The sequence below is a fragment of the Hippocampus zosterae genome, chromosome 12 (assembly GCF_025434085.1).
Source record: "Hippocampus zosterae strain Florida chromosome 12, ASM2543408v3, whole genome shotgun sequence".
Taxonomy (NCBI): Eukaryota; Metazoa; Chordata; class Actinopteri; order Syngnathiformes; family Syngnathidae; genus Hippocampus; species Hippocampus zosterae.
In genome coordinates, this window is record NC_067462.1 from 10,060,127 (window position 1) to 10,076,913 (window position 16,787).

At 41.0% G+C, this 16,787-nt stretch overlaps 1 long non-coding RNA gene across 1 annotated transcript in view; it reads right to left on the reverse strand.

Moving 5' to 3' along the window:
- LOC127611826 (uncharacterized) overlaps positions 1-11,912 on the reverse strand; it is a 50,616-nt gene extending 38,704 nt beyond the window's left edge. Inside the window, exons 1-2 of the long non-coding RNA XR_007965469.1 lie at positions 10,039-11,912; positions 9,861-9,947 (exon numbers count right to left, since the gene is read on the reverse strand). This is a non-coding gene — a long non-coding RNA (uncharacterized LOC127611826). The remainder of the gene's footprint in view (positions 1-9,860; positions 9,948-10,038) is intronic.
- Positions 11,913-16,787: the final 4,875 nt, after the last annotated feature.

The window sequence follows — 16,787 nt, forward strand, 5'->3', positions numbered from 1 at the left end:
ATTCCAAAAACATGCATAGCAGGCTGATTGAACAATCAAAATTGTCCGTAGGTGCGAGTGTGGGTGCGAATGGTTGTTCGTTTCTGTGTGCCCTGCGATTGGCTGGCAACCGATTCAGGGTGTCCCCCGCCTACTGCCCGAAGACAGCTGGGAGGGGCTCCAGCACCCCCCGCGACCCTAGTGAGGATTAAGCGGCTCGGAAGATGAATGAATGAATGAATGAATGAATGTACACATGGTACCAGTGTATGATTGGTAACTGTCTGCAAAAAAAGGGTCACTGGGTTGTGACACAGTAATCCAAACTCATCATTCTCAATGAACAAACAAAATCCAGAGATAAGATTACCTTGTAAACAAAACTCAAAGTAACGGCTGCAATGGCCAGCAACTTGGTGGGTGGAAGCATCAAACAATGTCATCTGTTTTTAAGGGTAGCAAATCGATCCATCACTCTGTCGGTAGTCCGTGCATAGCGGCTCATGACATGACATGGCTCACAACACACTGATTGCGCTGAAATCAGTGAAGTCGCACAGATTACATTTTGCCCCTGTTTGTGTGAAGAAAAATACTTTTTGGCTGCCGCTGCTCAACCCGTATTGTTTTGTGTTTTTTGTTATTGTAAAGTGTCCTTGGGTGTCTTGAAAGGCGCTTATAAATAAAATTTATTATTATTATTAGTATTACTCAATGACGGTTGAAGTTAAATAATAAAAAATCAAAAAATTACACTAAAGTCGTAGTCTTGAATATATTTGTAAAAAACTAAAATAAATTAAAACACATTCAAAATGCTACCAAATCATTTACACGTATACACAACGGTTAACTGTCTATATATTTCTGTATTCATTTGAGAAAATTGGGATGCACACTCTTATTTTGTTAATAAATTGCCGAGGTGTTGCATCGGGACTCTATCGCCAAACACTGCGACTCGGCATCGGGAACCAAAAAAGTGTGATCGGGACATGCCTCGTTATTTCAGTACTTTTTATTTTGTGGTGTGAACTGAGATTATCATAAAAAATTATGATCTTTGTCTCAATCAATACAGGGAAACTGTTAAAACTTACAAGCGCTAACAAGCGACAGTCACATTGTCTTCAGGCAAGGTTTAACCTGTTAAATCAATGAGTTATTTGAAGACAGTTTTTAGGGTATAAAACGGTGGGCAGCACAGTGGGTTCGGTGCTTTGCCCGTCAGCCTCACTGTCAGGAGATTCAGGTTTGTATCTCGACTCGGGTACTCCTGTTTGGAGTTTGCATGACCTCCCTGTGCTTGCGTAAGGTTTTCTCGATGCACGGGAGAGTCATTGCCCATTAAAAGGTCCATGGGTAGCAACAGTATGTGCTCTGGAATTGATTGCCGAGGATTGCAGCGTGTACAGGTTCATTGAAGACACTACATTGTCTTTTATTGTCTGTTGCACGCCGTGTGAGTGTAATTGTTTGTTCGTTTAGGTCTGCTGCGATTGGCTCCAACTCGCCTGCAATCCTAATGAGGACAATTGCGACAGAAAATATGCCAGCGATAGAGAAAAAATTCCAAAATGCGTGTTTGTGTTTTTTTTTTTAAATATGTCAAAAGATACAACTTTGCCACAAAAAAAATTACCCGAATTGGTACCATTTGAGATACACGGGTGTTGTACAAAAGTATATTACTCTGACATCTCTCCTTGAAGCCTGCATTTGTGTCTGTTGTTGTTGTGAAGTCTGCTTCTCTCTGTTGTGTGTCACAAAACTAACAGCCGACTGTAAATTAAAATTTTCACTTCAGGAACTACAATTAGTGTGTTTGACAATGCCCAAGATTTTGATACTTGTCCTTGTGAAGTGGAAGTTTGCACTGAAAAGAAAAAACATTCATATAATGTATGTTAAAACTATCTGTACAATAGTAGAATATTATTAAAATGATCTTTTGAACAATCAACCCTCTTCGGTGTCATGCTATGTCATTTATTTTATTTTAGTGTTTTAAAACACCCCGCGACTTGACAAGAATAGCCTATCAGAGACTGCAGAGACAGAAGGTGTGACGGGGGTGCGTAGTCAATCACGCAGGCACATGCGGCAGCTGTGCGGGGACACCCAACTGCCTGTATCCATTGCATATTCCAAAAAATACATCAAACAGGTAATATTTAGGGCAATGTTTTTGCGACTGGCATCATTTCAACACAGTGCGTGACGTTATCTCTGTGCAGATGCGGCGTTCGCCCAATGTGGGTAATTTGGCAGATGAGTGCAGACCGGCAGATTTGCGAGAGTGAGTGCCGGGCTGCTGTGGGAGTAGAACCAACCTCAATTATGTCCAGTCAAAGCAGTTCTTTTCATTCCCTTTAAATGTGGCGCACCAGTATCTCGACATGGCGAAAGCAAAGCTATGCCTTGAGGTGGGCACTTGGACAATGCCTCATGTGCGTAATGATCAAGCAAGTGAAGAATATGTTGTCACTCGGGACGACCAGCATGAGTCATATTTATGAATGAAATACAATGACATCCATCATACACGCAAGCTCAAAATCTGTCTGCCTGATCAAATCCACCAAAACCGAATGACACCACCTGCACCACGAATTAGACCTGCTTTTAGCGGGCCTAAAGACTTTCTGCCATGAAATAATCAGGTACCCGTTTTTACGGCCGAGCGCACGTATGCTGTCTCTGAAATAGAGCCCTAGGTATTTCCGCTGTACAGTACTTAATGTTGTTCATTTGATTGTTATTTGTATTTAAGTCCCAGATGTGTTTTTCCTGCTAATACTTAAAAGATTATGACCGCGGCTGCATTTGTGCAGGTTAAAGATTATTAAAGACAATGTTAAAGACTACAGCACGTTCAGACGAGCACACAAATTTGTGTTGAGTTGCCACCATGGGTCATAAACCGACTTGTTTGTATGAGGGGCTGTTTGATGAAAACAAAATAAATGTCAATTTAAAAAAGATCAGTCAGCCATAGCGATGAATTAGTCCAACGTATTTAATTAATTAGATTGAATTAACCGAGTGCAAAGTATTATCTTTTGTTGAACAAATGAATTCATTTAAAAGGACGGGTTGTCTCTAAAACGTGCATGCCCGTGTCAACTATAAAAATGGATTGAGTGTGATCTTTGTCAACTCAACATATTTGTAGATTTTTTTTATCTATCCTCTGCAATTCACTGGAAATTTTTTCTTTTTTGTTGTTTTTATGTCTTGATTTCAAAATACTGTGAAATTTACAAAACCCAAAGCCACAAAAGTGTGGATTCAAATGTCAACTGGCATTCAAACCATCATCACCATGTGAGACATCACACATCTTCAGCTCATGCGCATCGAAAGGATTAACTCCACAAGTGTGTTTAGATGTTTTCTCTTGTTCTGCTTTCAATGTCATGATAATTCCAACTCGATTCCATTCACTTACATTGTAAGTAGATTGTTGTTTTATTATTTAAAACATGGCAACCCCAACTACTAGCCTGGCATGCAAATTACACCAGCCTCGCTCATTTTTACAAGAGCATGTCAACAGAGATTGTTTTGACAATCGTGAAGCAAAGAAAAACGATTCCATTTTTGACTAGATTGTTGTCCTGTAAACTCACGGAGCCAGCCAGTCTCTGGCATGTCCGCCATGTTTGTACTGTAGAGAGCAAGATGTTCATGTCACATTATGAAAGGAGCGCAGCCCTGCAATGTTTCATCTCATTTCGTCTTTTTTTTTTTCCCTGTGAGAAGGATGATGTGTGCTGTGGAGCAACGCCAGCCAAAAAAGACCATCCAGACTGTCAGAGGCAAGCAAGAAAAAAGAAAACAATGCCAGAGGCCACGGTGACTGACATAGCATGAGGCTGTGCCAATGCCCTTGAGCAAAGGTCACCCTGCAAAAAAATGTGTGAAAGAACACAAAGATTTTAGAGCAACTAATGCTCGATTCAGTAAATATAAAAAATGGTTTGAGTTTTACTGCCATCATGAATGTTGCATTTGTTTTGCAGTTTCATAGTTTGAATATTACTGAGCATCCAACACTTAGAGGAAAACCCATTAAAACCCCTGTAAAGTGAGAAGAAATATGTCTTGTAAATTTTGCACACCACAGTGTTGTTGCGAATCTGGCCAAATTGGAATGATTAAAAAAAATCCCCAAAAAAGCAAGTACATAGAACTGTGAAGAATCAAGCCATTTTTTCGACTCAAATGCTGTGGGCGTATCTGCTGAATCCACTGCAACCACGTCCAGATCAGCTCTCAACCGTCAATCAAGTATCACGACATCTCGTGCGGGATCATTGAGCTTTCTGAAGCTGAGAGCTATTACTGGCCGATTAGAGCAAAGGGATACCACTTTGATGCACTCTTCTGAAAATAAAAAAAACTCAACTTACATGTAATCGTTTGTTAGGGTTCAGGGAAAAAATGATTTAACTTGGGTAAATACACCACAAAAAGCAGTCCACACTGCATTGAAACGGGGGTGCATGAGTAATTGATGTAATAATCGAAAAGATAATCAATTCAAAAAAAGATTTGCTCTTGAAAACCCTATTTACTCTTCAATCAGAGATTAAAGTGGACTTTCCTGAAAATACAAATGTGAGCACATATATTTGATTTTGACTGACTTACCAGGTTTGTCAACCTTTCTAATGTCGTCGGACAAAAAATCTCAGTTCAAGTTCTTTTCATACATATTTGCATTTGATGAAAATGTATCGGTTTAACATCGCCAGGGACTGGAATATATCTCACCAGGTCGTCACGAGCCTTTTCATTTGGGAGCGGTGCGAGCCATTAGCCAGCTTGCGCTTCTCTCGACTAACGGACGGACAGCGGGCTTGTCCGCGGTGTCATCGTTTGTCCCCCTAGCTTGGTGTTCTGTCAGTTTGTGGATCCGCATGTCACCAGCACTTAAAGGAAAGTTAAGCTTTTATTAAACACGACATCACATGTTATTCAGCCTGTGGCTCACATTACATGACAGGCTTTTAAGCACATACTTCCAGATAGTTATATACCCACATAGGGATAGCCAGCTAGCTAACAGCTAGCTTCGTAAAAATAGACAAAGTAATTTTAGCTACCGATAAGCAAGTAAGCAGTCGCAATTGTGCCAGATAATCACTGATGCGAATGAACGTCCTCAAATTCTTTTACGGATGGGGAGGGGTGACGTCAGGTCTCAAGTGTGCCACTCGGCACCATTTTAAACACGGCCAAAAATGAAGGGAAGCTTTCTTATCTTTAAAACAAATCTCAGAGTTCATGTGACATGGTCTTAAAATACTAGTTGATTACAGAGTTAATTGGGTCGAATTTGAGCCATTTTCCTGATCTTCTCATTGCATAATGCAAGGCGCTGCATGGGGCAGCAAGGCGGAGTAGTAATTAGCCCGTCTGTTTGACAGTCAAGAGGTTCTGTGTTCGATTCTCAACGCAGGCGCTCCTGTTCTTGTGTGTTATCCCCTGCTTGCACAGTGTCTTTTCCCCACATTCCCAAAACATGCGTGCTTGGTTTGTTGAAAATGGTAAATTGTCAATGGGTGTGAATGCCTGTTTGTTTGTACAGTTTGTGCCTTGTGATGGACTGGCAAACTTTCAGCGAGGACGGATGACTTAAGAAAGATTCTTTATGACAAAATCCTTCGATATGCTGGAGGTGGACATGGATGTCAGTGTTTGGCATTGATACAAATATTCAGTCTCGTAAATGTCTCTTTTTTTTTTAAATCTTCTGCTAATTGTATCTTTCACATTCAGCACACTGTTGGCCATTTTTCAGATGCAACAATTTGCAACAATGTAAAAAAAAAAAGTAAGTAAAAATGGCTTGAATTTCTTTGTGTGATTTTTGCCTCTGTGCGCACCCAGAGCGGATTGAAAATGAACCAATCAAGATGTGAATTGTGTCCATTTTCCGCTTCAGCGTCGGAGCTTTCACAAAAAGTATGCCATTCACACAGTAGCCATTCAATATGTACATCTTCTTCCGCAAAACAAATGAGCGCCCACGGGAAGTCCACACTCTTTTATCGTAGACATGGGCTGCATTTCCTCAAAAGAATCACTATATGGGGTTGTGGTTATACGCTGCCATGGAAATCAGGGGACATTTTTCTTTTTCCGATATTTTTATTTAACACAGTATGTCACATTTTGTCACATTTGATCTTTTTCAGATTTTTATTTCATATTTCTAAATGCACTCATAATTGTTCTTTTTTATTCATTTTTGGCAAACTTAATTTAAGTACATTGAGCATATGCATGTGTTTACACAAAATGCAGTGCAGCGGTATCTTGACTGATGAGTGAAAGTGTGGGTTATAGAAGCGATCGCTCGGCGGAGTTTGTGCCCGTGAAGTTACCCCGTTTAAAACTGTCAAATGGAAACCGCAAAGTACAGCGGGAAATGAGGTTGTCTGGTGTCACAAGGCCACATATTTTGACGCACTTCAAACCAATCGCATTTGGGAACCGTCTTGAAATGTCTTTCGTTTATGCCTGACTGAAAGTCAGCGTGGCATATGCATAATTTACACCGACTTGACTTATGAGCAGGTTATGTTGGAGCAATACGAACCGTCACGCAACAAGTGGCCACGCAAACATAACTGGGCTGGAGTATCCGAGCAATTAAGTTGATGGACATTGCTACAGCTCCAGGATAGTTAAAATGTTATTGCAGTAGTTAAGTTTTACAGAGAATCACAAATAATTTTTGTTGTCCGTATGATTCATTACGCCACCATCAGAGGAGAAAATACACTGAAAGAAATAGCGCATCAGACAGTAAGAGAGTACCCGTGTCCTGTTTTTAATGTATAAAAATGCCAGAGTACGGGCCATCCCTCATGCAAAGATTTCCGCGATGCCAGCCCCTTTGTCAGAGTAAAAGCCTTCCGCATGGCTTCGACTGCAGCAGGGAGGCCGAGGGGTGGAAACTTATCAGGAGATGCACGTGGCCGTGAAAATGATGACATCAAATTCTTCACCGAAATATATTGTTTGTTGCGCGAGCGACGCCGGCCGAGCTTTATCATGCTTGAATTGAGTGTTTTATATATTTGCTTTGACAGAGACTAATGAACGCGTGTAACATAATGTATCCGTCAGCTGTTGTTTTCTGGACAATTTCATGCGCTTGGGGAAATGATCATGTTCACCCCTCCCACCCTCCACCCCCTCAAGAAAAAAACAAAAACAAAAAAATACATGATTCAGGGGCCCTCTTAAAGAGCAGAGTCGCTGTCCGTCACAGGATACCTTTTTATTTGATTTATTGATGTATTTATTTTTTGCACAAGCAGTGGCTACGAAGGCTCAAGATCACGTGACCTTCCGAATAATCTTGCCTGACAAATGTGATATGACATTTTGATCGTGGTGGGGTGATTGTGCAAACCAGGGGTTCAATCACGGCATCTTTAATGGCTTTGGAGGGAGGCCAGCCATTCATGACATTGCACTTTAAGGCTTTGCCAAGAAATCTAGCAGCCGAAATGAGAAGGTTGTAGATATTTTCCATGAGGCTTTTTTTTTTCCTGACCAGAGGGTGCCTTTGATTAATGGCTTTCTCCCCCGTGTGTCGCCTTCCAGAAAATCCCCAAGAAAAAGTCTTCTCTTGTCTTTGAAAGTGAGCAGGTTGACCATGACTAAAGTGTCAGCAGCGAGAACTATTTCAATTTAGGCTCCCTGTTTGCTCATTTACGAAACACTGTGAGTCTAAGTGTTATAAAAACGAATAGATCCAGCGAGGGTATTTTGCATGATTGTATTTATCGAGTTATATCCACGACTCCTCCAGAAGAAAAAGCGCTTCATAGGAATATTGATCGCCGTGAGACACTGTGTTATGAGTCCATTTTTTTATTTTTTTATTTTTTTGCCGGTAAAGTATTGCATTTTCCCCGGTTAACCTATGGGGTTGCCGGATCTCGTTTGTGTAATCTTGGGCTGCTTGTTCTCAAAGGAATTTAGTCGCTCTTTCCCCGAGTGGATCAGCAAAAGCCAACTCTTTTAGATTCAACTTTAAAAAACAAAACAAAACAAAATAACACCATCTGGTGTGTCAGTTTACTTATTGTCTGGTGTTTCTCTTCAAATCCATCTCAAGGCTGCTGTCAGGTTTTCTGTAGTCTCCTGCATATAAAGGGGCCTAATTCAAGTCAGGAACTTTGTCCCCAACACAATAAACATTCATGGTATCAGTGTATTGATCATAAAGTTACACTTTGATTTCATTATTTTAACTCTTTCATGCACCCTGTTACCTGACATCAAGGTAGATGTCCACTGTAGTAACCACTGCCAGCTGAAAGGGTTAGTTTGGCGCCACTTTCCGAAACAAGTGACCTTATAAAGTCGAACTGATTTGTAAATGTTAGAACTCATCTGTTATGAAGAGCGCACCGCACAAGTGGTACGCGCATCTGGCTCAAATTCTGATGTTTGGGTTCGACTCTCAGCTCTGCCATCCTGTGTGGATTTGAGATCATTTCCCCACATGCTCGCATGGATTTTCTGCATGGACCCCGGCTGTCGCTGAAAATCCGAAAACATGCGCAATAAATTCATTGAAGACTCAAAATTATCCAAAGGTGTGACTATAAGCGTGAATGTTTGATTAAATGTGCCCTTTATGTGCTGGCAACCCATCCTGGGTGAACCCTACCTCTTAGTCCTCTGGGAAAAAGGTTCAAGCTCACCTCGGACTTAAATGAGGACAAACGCCTTCAAAAATGTACGGTATTTTGTTTTTCTTGTTGTTGTTGTTGTTTTGTTTTTAAAATGAAGCACTAACACATGCAAGTGATTTGTATCTTAAGAGTTCACATCTTTAACAGAAATGAATTTTTCCAAGCTAAATGGTTTTCACAGACCCATGAACGAACTATTATTCAACTCCCGAAATAAAATGAAAAATAATCACATGACTGATGTTAGAAGTATAATCAGTAACTGACTATAAAACAGGTAGAAACGGCAGCAGGTTTTAGCAATTAAGTCGAGTTGGCTACTTGGTAAATCCAAACGACTGCCATGCTTCGAGACTTTGATGTACTTATAGATATACCATCATTTCATAAGATATTAAGGATCATTAAAAAATCTCTAAGTAAACAGAATTAACTTCAGTGTGCTTTTGCTTTTTCTTTGAGTTTCTTTGTGATTTTTTTTTTTTGGTGACTCATAGATTAGTAAAATTACCGCAACATCAGAAAGGGTATGGCGGCGCACTACAATATTGAGCAACAATGAATCAATCATACACACGATTGTGTATTTATACCAATAATACCGAGCAGTTTTTCAAGAACACAAAGCCGTTTTAAAACTGCGCAATACCCCCTTCTTTGAAGTGAGCTGACTGTTATTCAAATTAATATTTGGCACCGATACGGCAACTTGCGAGAAAATCCTTCACCGCTGTGAGAAACGTGTTTGGAGAAAACAACCACACATTGTTCCATAAAATAAAAGAGCAAGTTGGTTCAGCTCGTCTTTGAGCGACGTACGGTAACCTGAAAATGCAAAAAAAAAAAAAAAGAGTGGAAGGACAATGTCGCATAAGGAAAAACGCCCACCTCAACTTTTCTAAAGCTATCAAATGAGTACTTTTACTTTTTTGTTGTTTCATTATCCAGTGGGAAACGTCTCTTTACGACGGTAAGGACGGTTAAAATATGACATAAAAAATAGCCCACATTTAGAAAATTAGCCAGAAATGCAAGTTCATTCACACATTTTGAAATTAATGATTCACCTTTGGTGGATTTACCGCATTTCACCTTTCATGAGGTAGGCCGGTAGAAACCATCAAGATGAACGTCGTTAAATTTGCCTTCACTTACCAAAAATACGGTTCCGTGCCCTATAGAGGTCTTCAATCCTCTTGACTCTCATCGACTGGTCACGGCCGAGGAGTCGGCACCTGCAAACTGTGCGCCACAAGTGTTAACACCAATTAAACAGCCAGAAGCCTCCTGTCATTCTTCACACTGTGTGATGCAGACACACACACACCCTCACCTTCAACTTTCCACAGATGCACATCGAATGGTAGCAGATCCTTGAATTTCCTGACATTTTGCTGCAATCGATTGCAATTTAATCAGCGTGGGCGTGCTGTTATCAACCCTGCTCGCAACAGCTGTTGAGAGGGGATGGGGAAAAAAAAAACTGATTTACAGCGGGCCTGAACTGTAAAATACAAGACTGCAACATTAAGGTTAATGATGGCAATGGCAGATTTTAGAGCGCATTATTTAATGTCATGAACAGTCATTACTGCCTATCTCCTTCTATCACTCACAAAATATTAGTAAATTTCTTCTTTTTTTTTCTTTCCATCTGATGGTCACAAGTCCATCATTCTTTCAAACCTTCATTGCCTTGGATACACTCAGCTTTTAAGCTTCCCCACTGCCGAATAGCCTCAAATAACTGAACGGTTTTATGAATCCGCAAGAACAACGAAGTTTCTTTTGCAGTGGCAAATCGCACATGTGCATTGACACTAAGCAGGGGTGCATCAAAGAAGGTCCAAAGATGATCTGAAAACAAGGCGCGTCTAAATTTCATGTCACAAGCTGTGAACTTTTTGTTACGGATTTTAAGAGACCCCACAAGCTCAGAATCGCCCTGAAGTAACCGTAAATAAAGTCTGTGCCTTGCTACCAATTTCCCAAAGATTTAATGGGGGCGATAATGTGTTCAGATGAAAATTTGTCTCAGTGGGGAGACCTTGATGTGTATTGCACAATGCAGATTTTCACCCATTTGTATGTGTACTTGAAAAAGGTAGGGAAAAAAACCCTCATTGTTTTATAAATTTGCATTACGGATGTACAGTTACAAAAGAAAATCAGTGCATATAAGGCCAACGGTTATTTTATTTTTTTTATGTATTTTTCTTACTTTTTTCATGTTCTGAGCAGTTAGTGAGCCGGCATGAGGCTGGGGGTCTCTGTATTCAAGTAAATATGTTTTTGTTTGTTTGTTTGTTTTGGTTGTTTTCTTTTAAGGACTTGTAATTATTTCTCACATTTTTCAGGTGCATTGCACATCTTAAAAAATAATAGTGTGCACATCTCACGGCTCGGTGATGTTGTCTAAAGTAAGAAATTCTGGTCAACAACAAGTGAATATTAATGTATATGTTCCTTGGTTGGTCTTTTTTAATCACCTATGTTAGGTGTTGCTTGTTGAGAATGTTCAGCCCGTCTGGTGTGAAGTTGTGGCCGCAGCTCGCGTTCCATTACGCAAATGTACATGTTCACTAATGCTACAGTGGAACATCTCAAGTGAAATACCCCCAAACATGATTGGTGAGATGTCAAGCCAATCTCATGAGACCTATAAAGAGCATCTGAAGCAGAGGTCCCCCAACCATCGGTCCGCAGCCTCCTCTATCTTTCAAGATAAATCGTTGGGTTTCCGCACCAAACCTCAGCCTAGAGATCTCCCAACTAGTCTATGTGAATAAAAGCTTGTTCGGATCAGAGGTGGAGGATCTTTTAACATGAGCAGAATCGTTCAGCTACGATCGATTCAATGCCCTGTGGATGAAATTACCTGGATGGGGGAATATTTACAGACACATCTAAGTTGTGATTTAGTTATTTCGTGCAGGTAACTCAGATTTAGAGATTACAAGAATGGATTTAGTTAGACTTGGATGGTCCCACTGTATCCTAAACGGTGATGCCATTGTAATCGATTCGATAATTAATTGGTCATTAACAATTCCGTTGATTGCGTACAATTGATTAGGTGATTAAAAGTGTCTGGAAAGGACCTGGCTGCAATCAGCGGATGCGCTGTCGATTCAGTGTCAGCTTGTTTGCTGTTGAAAGAAGAGCAGCCTCATGCTGAAGAGGAATTTGAGCAAATTGACGTCCAAGTTATGTCGCTCATACTCTGAGCCACAACGTTTTGCTTAATAAAACACTGGCACACCACAGATTGTCCCATATGAAAACAATGTGTGTGTGTGTGTATCCCTCTCTCTCTCTCTCTCTCTCTCTCTCTCTCTCTCTCTCTCTCTCTCTCTCTCTCTCTCTCTCTCTCTCTCTCTATATATATATATATATATATATATAATTTTTGAAATGTAATTATGTCTCCCAGTATTTCAATATTGCGAGTTGTAATACACTCACTGAATGAAATTACCAATATGCAGCCCAGAGATTCACGTAGCACTCATCTCTAAAATAGCATATGTTCCTACATTCCCTGTGCATATTGAGATGAAATATTGATTAGGTGTCCCTGGAAAAAAGTCAGAGCTGGAGCTGTTAACTTGATGATATTTGGCCAATATGCACCTTCGGCTTAATTGAGTGGAGACATTAATATGTTGACGATGTATACACCTAATACCTGAGCCCTACTTGCCAGCCACTGGGCGTTAGTCTGCCTCGGGCTGTACAACAAGACAGAGCTGGAAAATGAAGGCATCCCAAAAGGTGCTCGACTGGTGGAAGGTCTGATAAACACGTGAGAACCGCCCTGTGTTTATTTGAGTCATGTTGGAAGCGGGTAGCGTGGTAAAAGGATCACCACCGGTGTGGAATGAGGACATGTGAGAGTTCTGTTGAGACATGCGTGCAAACGCGCGAGCCGTCATCCATCACAGCGCCAGTTAATTATCACGCCAAAAAACAAAATGAGTTTAACATGCTAAATGTTTGCCCAATGGCAAAAAAGTGTAAAGCTTTTTGAGGGAGATGCAGAGAAGAGCTGCAAATGATCACCTCTAATTATGAGAGCACACACAGGCTGTCATTAAAGCCATCACATGTGTTACCGTGGCAACTTCTGCTTTTTTTTTTTTTACGCTTGTGAACAATCAAAAGTTGCCCCCGATCCCCTGGTGGATTAAAGTCACGTTGCTAAATAAAGCTCAAGTATTCTGCCAACACACTTTGACAGTTCATGTTTGTCTGCTCTCTGCGGGGAATCGCGCGGAACAGCCCCTTTCTGCCGCAACACTCCACAATCAAAGCGCCAATGTGAATCTTAATTGCAGAACAATTAGTAAGACACGTAACGTCGCCAGTGTCACATTTTGACAGGTCACCATAATTGGGCGACGCAGAGTTGCGGCCTGAAGCTCTCACGTGACATCACATTGTTCTCGTTGTGGTTTTACACTTCTGAGCTGGAGTGACGCTGCATTAAAAAGCCGGGAAAAGGGCAATTATCCATCGGATGGAGTTTTTTTTTTCCCTCAAATATATGTGATATGGCTAGACAGTGGCCTAGTGGTTAGAATATCTGCATCACAGTTCGAACGTTCAAAGTTCAAATCTCAGCTATGGCTTTCCTATGTGGAGTTTGTATGTTATTGTCTGACTTTTTTTTTCTCCGGCGTAGGTTCATTGTCCATTGTTGTCCATATGTGTGAATGTGTGTGAGAGCATGTTTATCTCTATGTGCCTTTCAGTTGAATGGCAATCATTTTGCTGATTTATAAAAAGTGGATGTAAAAATTAAAAAAAAAAAATCGACACATTTCTGTTCAAATGCCAGGCTTTTGCGATACACACAAATGAGAAGGAGTTAAATTATTTCAATGCTTTTTCCACCATTAATGTCACATATAACCTATTCAACAGTTAAAAAAAGAAAGAAAACAATGAGAACTGACAACGTGTTGGCACATTATGGTAACTTTTGTTTTCATAGAACAATGACGAGGTGACGCTTTGCTTCAACGCGGAATGTTTAGTGTGCAGCTTGTATGTCCACATAATTTCACTTAACTTTTGTTTGTGCACACCAGTGGCGGATGCTGGTCTGTCAAGGAAGGGAAGCTCAATTTCGGCCGACATCATAAAATGTGTCCGTTTATTTATACGTGAATTCTCCTCTCCGTTCCTTTTGAAAAAAATGAAAAGGATGTCTTCACCATAAGATCAGTGAGTGGCTCATTTTGCTGTCAATCAAATAGAGATTCAGCCTCAGACAGATCATCCAATCATCATGCAGAAAAGCTGAGCAGTTTGTTCAGAATGAACCAATGTTATTTCGACTGTTAAACCTGCACCATTCAAGTGCCTCTGATTAACGACAAAGCTCTGAAGCTCTGGTATGCTTTTCCTGACATTTTTTACTTTCTATCAGAAGCCCGAAGCCACAAAATGTTTTCCAACAATTTTGAGACAGGCCTCAACTTTGACAATATTCAAATCCATACTGAAAACAGTTGTAGTGAATTTTAGGGTGGGTTTATTTGCCTTCGGGTAATTTCATCGAGCTGTAAAGCGCATGGAAATACCTGGTGCACGAATTGTGCTCTACAAAAGAAACTTTTCCTTGCATGCTATATGGAACTCTTCATAATTTCTTCCATCGAGCAGCAGCTGAAGAAAAACAGTCCCCGAGGCATCGTGGCACGATGCTGCCACCGCCGTGCCTCATGCTATGTGTTCTTTCACTGATGAGGAGTTTTGTTTTTGCCAAACGGAATTATGGCCAAAAAGTTCAACCCCGGTTTCATCTTACTAACAACACATTTTCCACATATGAATTCAAGTGTACTGTATTTATGCAAAATGTAGCCAGGCATGGATATATTCTTTGGAAGAAAAGGCTCCTCCCATCTTGCCGCTATACCCATTCACCCAAAAATAGGAAGAAAACAGGAGATTTATACTAAACAGCTAGTATTTGCCAGAAATGATTGCTTAAGCATCCTTCCTAACCAGTTTTCATTTTGGAAGGACATGCGTCAATATCAATATTGTGTCGGGACTTTTTTTTTCTCCACTTGACAGTGACTCACTGCACTCTGTTCCGTAGTATATTTAATGCCTTTGCAATACTTTCTTCTGAATGATATATTTGAACAATGAGAATCATATGATGCTGTGGAAACTGAAGCTCACGCATTGCGCTGTAAGATATGAAAATATCACGAAAAAGGATATCAGAACAGTTGCAGTTAAATTGGGGTTAATCAGAGGTATTTCAAATGATGGCAGATTTCAGATGAGCTTGAATGCGATTGGTTGATTCTGAACACAGCCACATCGCTAATGATAACAGGGTGTGCATACTATTCAGCTCTTCAAAATACGGCAAGGAGAAGAACTGCTGGACCAATGGCAAAGATGAATTTCATTACCATGAGCTCAGGTGTTGTGACTAGGTGAGCAACACGTTAAATGGATTTTCTCGTGTGGAGGCAGCACTTCATACATCAATTTTTCCGATCCGCTTATTCTCACAAGGGTCGCGGTCGGTGTTGGAGCCTATCCCAGCTGTCTTCGGGCAGTAGGCGGGGGGCACCCTGAACCGGTTGCCAGCCAATCGCAGGGTACATATAAACAAACAACCATTGATGCTCACCCTCATACTTAGGGACAATTTTCAGTGTTTACTCAGCCAGCCATGCATGTTTTTGGAATGTGGGAGGAAACCCAAATACCCGTAGAAAACCCACGCAGGCCTGGGGAGAACATGCAAACTCCACACAGGGAGGCCGGAGCTGGAATTGAACCCGGTATCTCTGCAAAGTGAGGTCAACGCGCTAACCACTGGATCACCTGGCCGCCCGCACTTCATACAATTCAATTTGTGTGGTGCTCCGCGTATATGCAGCATTCAGCGGACACATTGCCGTACGCAAATATGCTCATGACTACCGCATCCATCACTTTACGGCACTCATGTACTGTGTATATATGCTGCTTATCAAAATTAATGACATGAGTTGACGCTAATTTGTACATCCAACAAAACTCAATGCAGCTCTGCTTAACTTTTGGCTTGGATGACATCTCTCCCTTCGAAGATTGCCTCGTTACAAGGAAACAGTGTCCTAAGCAAGTTGTTTTGCCGACTGGTCGGTGAAAAACAAGTTGGTATGCTGGAGAGTCATTCTCCGGCCACCCTTTTGGATGAAAGGTGAAACGATTTCCACAAACAAGAAAAGTTCAGTTCCCTCAACTCAACTTTTACGGATTTTAGCTTTGATACAGTGCTTCAGACAATGTTTTTGGATCTTCACCTAGCCAAGCGACCAAGTCGTAGGTGGGGAAACAGTATGGGAGCGGTTATTATGTAAATTAGCATCACTTACATAACAACGGGCAGCGGTGCCGAGCGGCTCAGTGACAGGCACATTTTGAGAATTTGGCATGTAACAACATATTTACTCGGCTGTTTCATTTCACACTTGTTGGGGTGGGTAGGCACACCCAAGATCTAACAATTAAAAAGTTAACTTTTGCTAATACGTCGCCAAAATTATTTCCACTGAACGTTACTGGAATTGGTATTTTAGAGAAGGGAAGTGTTGTAGCTATCCCGATATGGAGCCTACTAAGTAATTGGCACCCAGCCACGTATTTCCAGAGAAAAGACAGCACTCTATGTGACCACTACTCTGATTAAACGGGACCAACTTCAACTCCCAACGCACTTGCTCATTATGACCTCTCTGACCATGGTAATTACCTGAGCTCTTGAGTCATCTGAGTCAAAAGATAAAACCCGCAGAGATCTCCCAGCATCAGATTAGCACACTACGTTGTTTTGTTTCTTTTGTTTGTTTTTGTTTTGTTTTTGGGGGGTTTTTGTCGTTTTTTTGCAGTTGTCTCAAGCGACTCCCCGTCCATTCGGGACCTGGGCGATCATTCGCTGTGTTTATTCAAGAGCAGCCGCAAATAAAGTGTTGTCTTTAGTTTGCTTGTCAGCATGAGAAGGACAGATAAGCCCAATGTTGTGTTAATTAAGGGGGTAGGATCTGGCTTCACACAAACACAGGC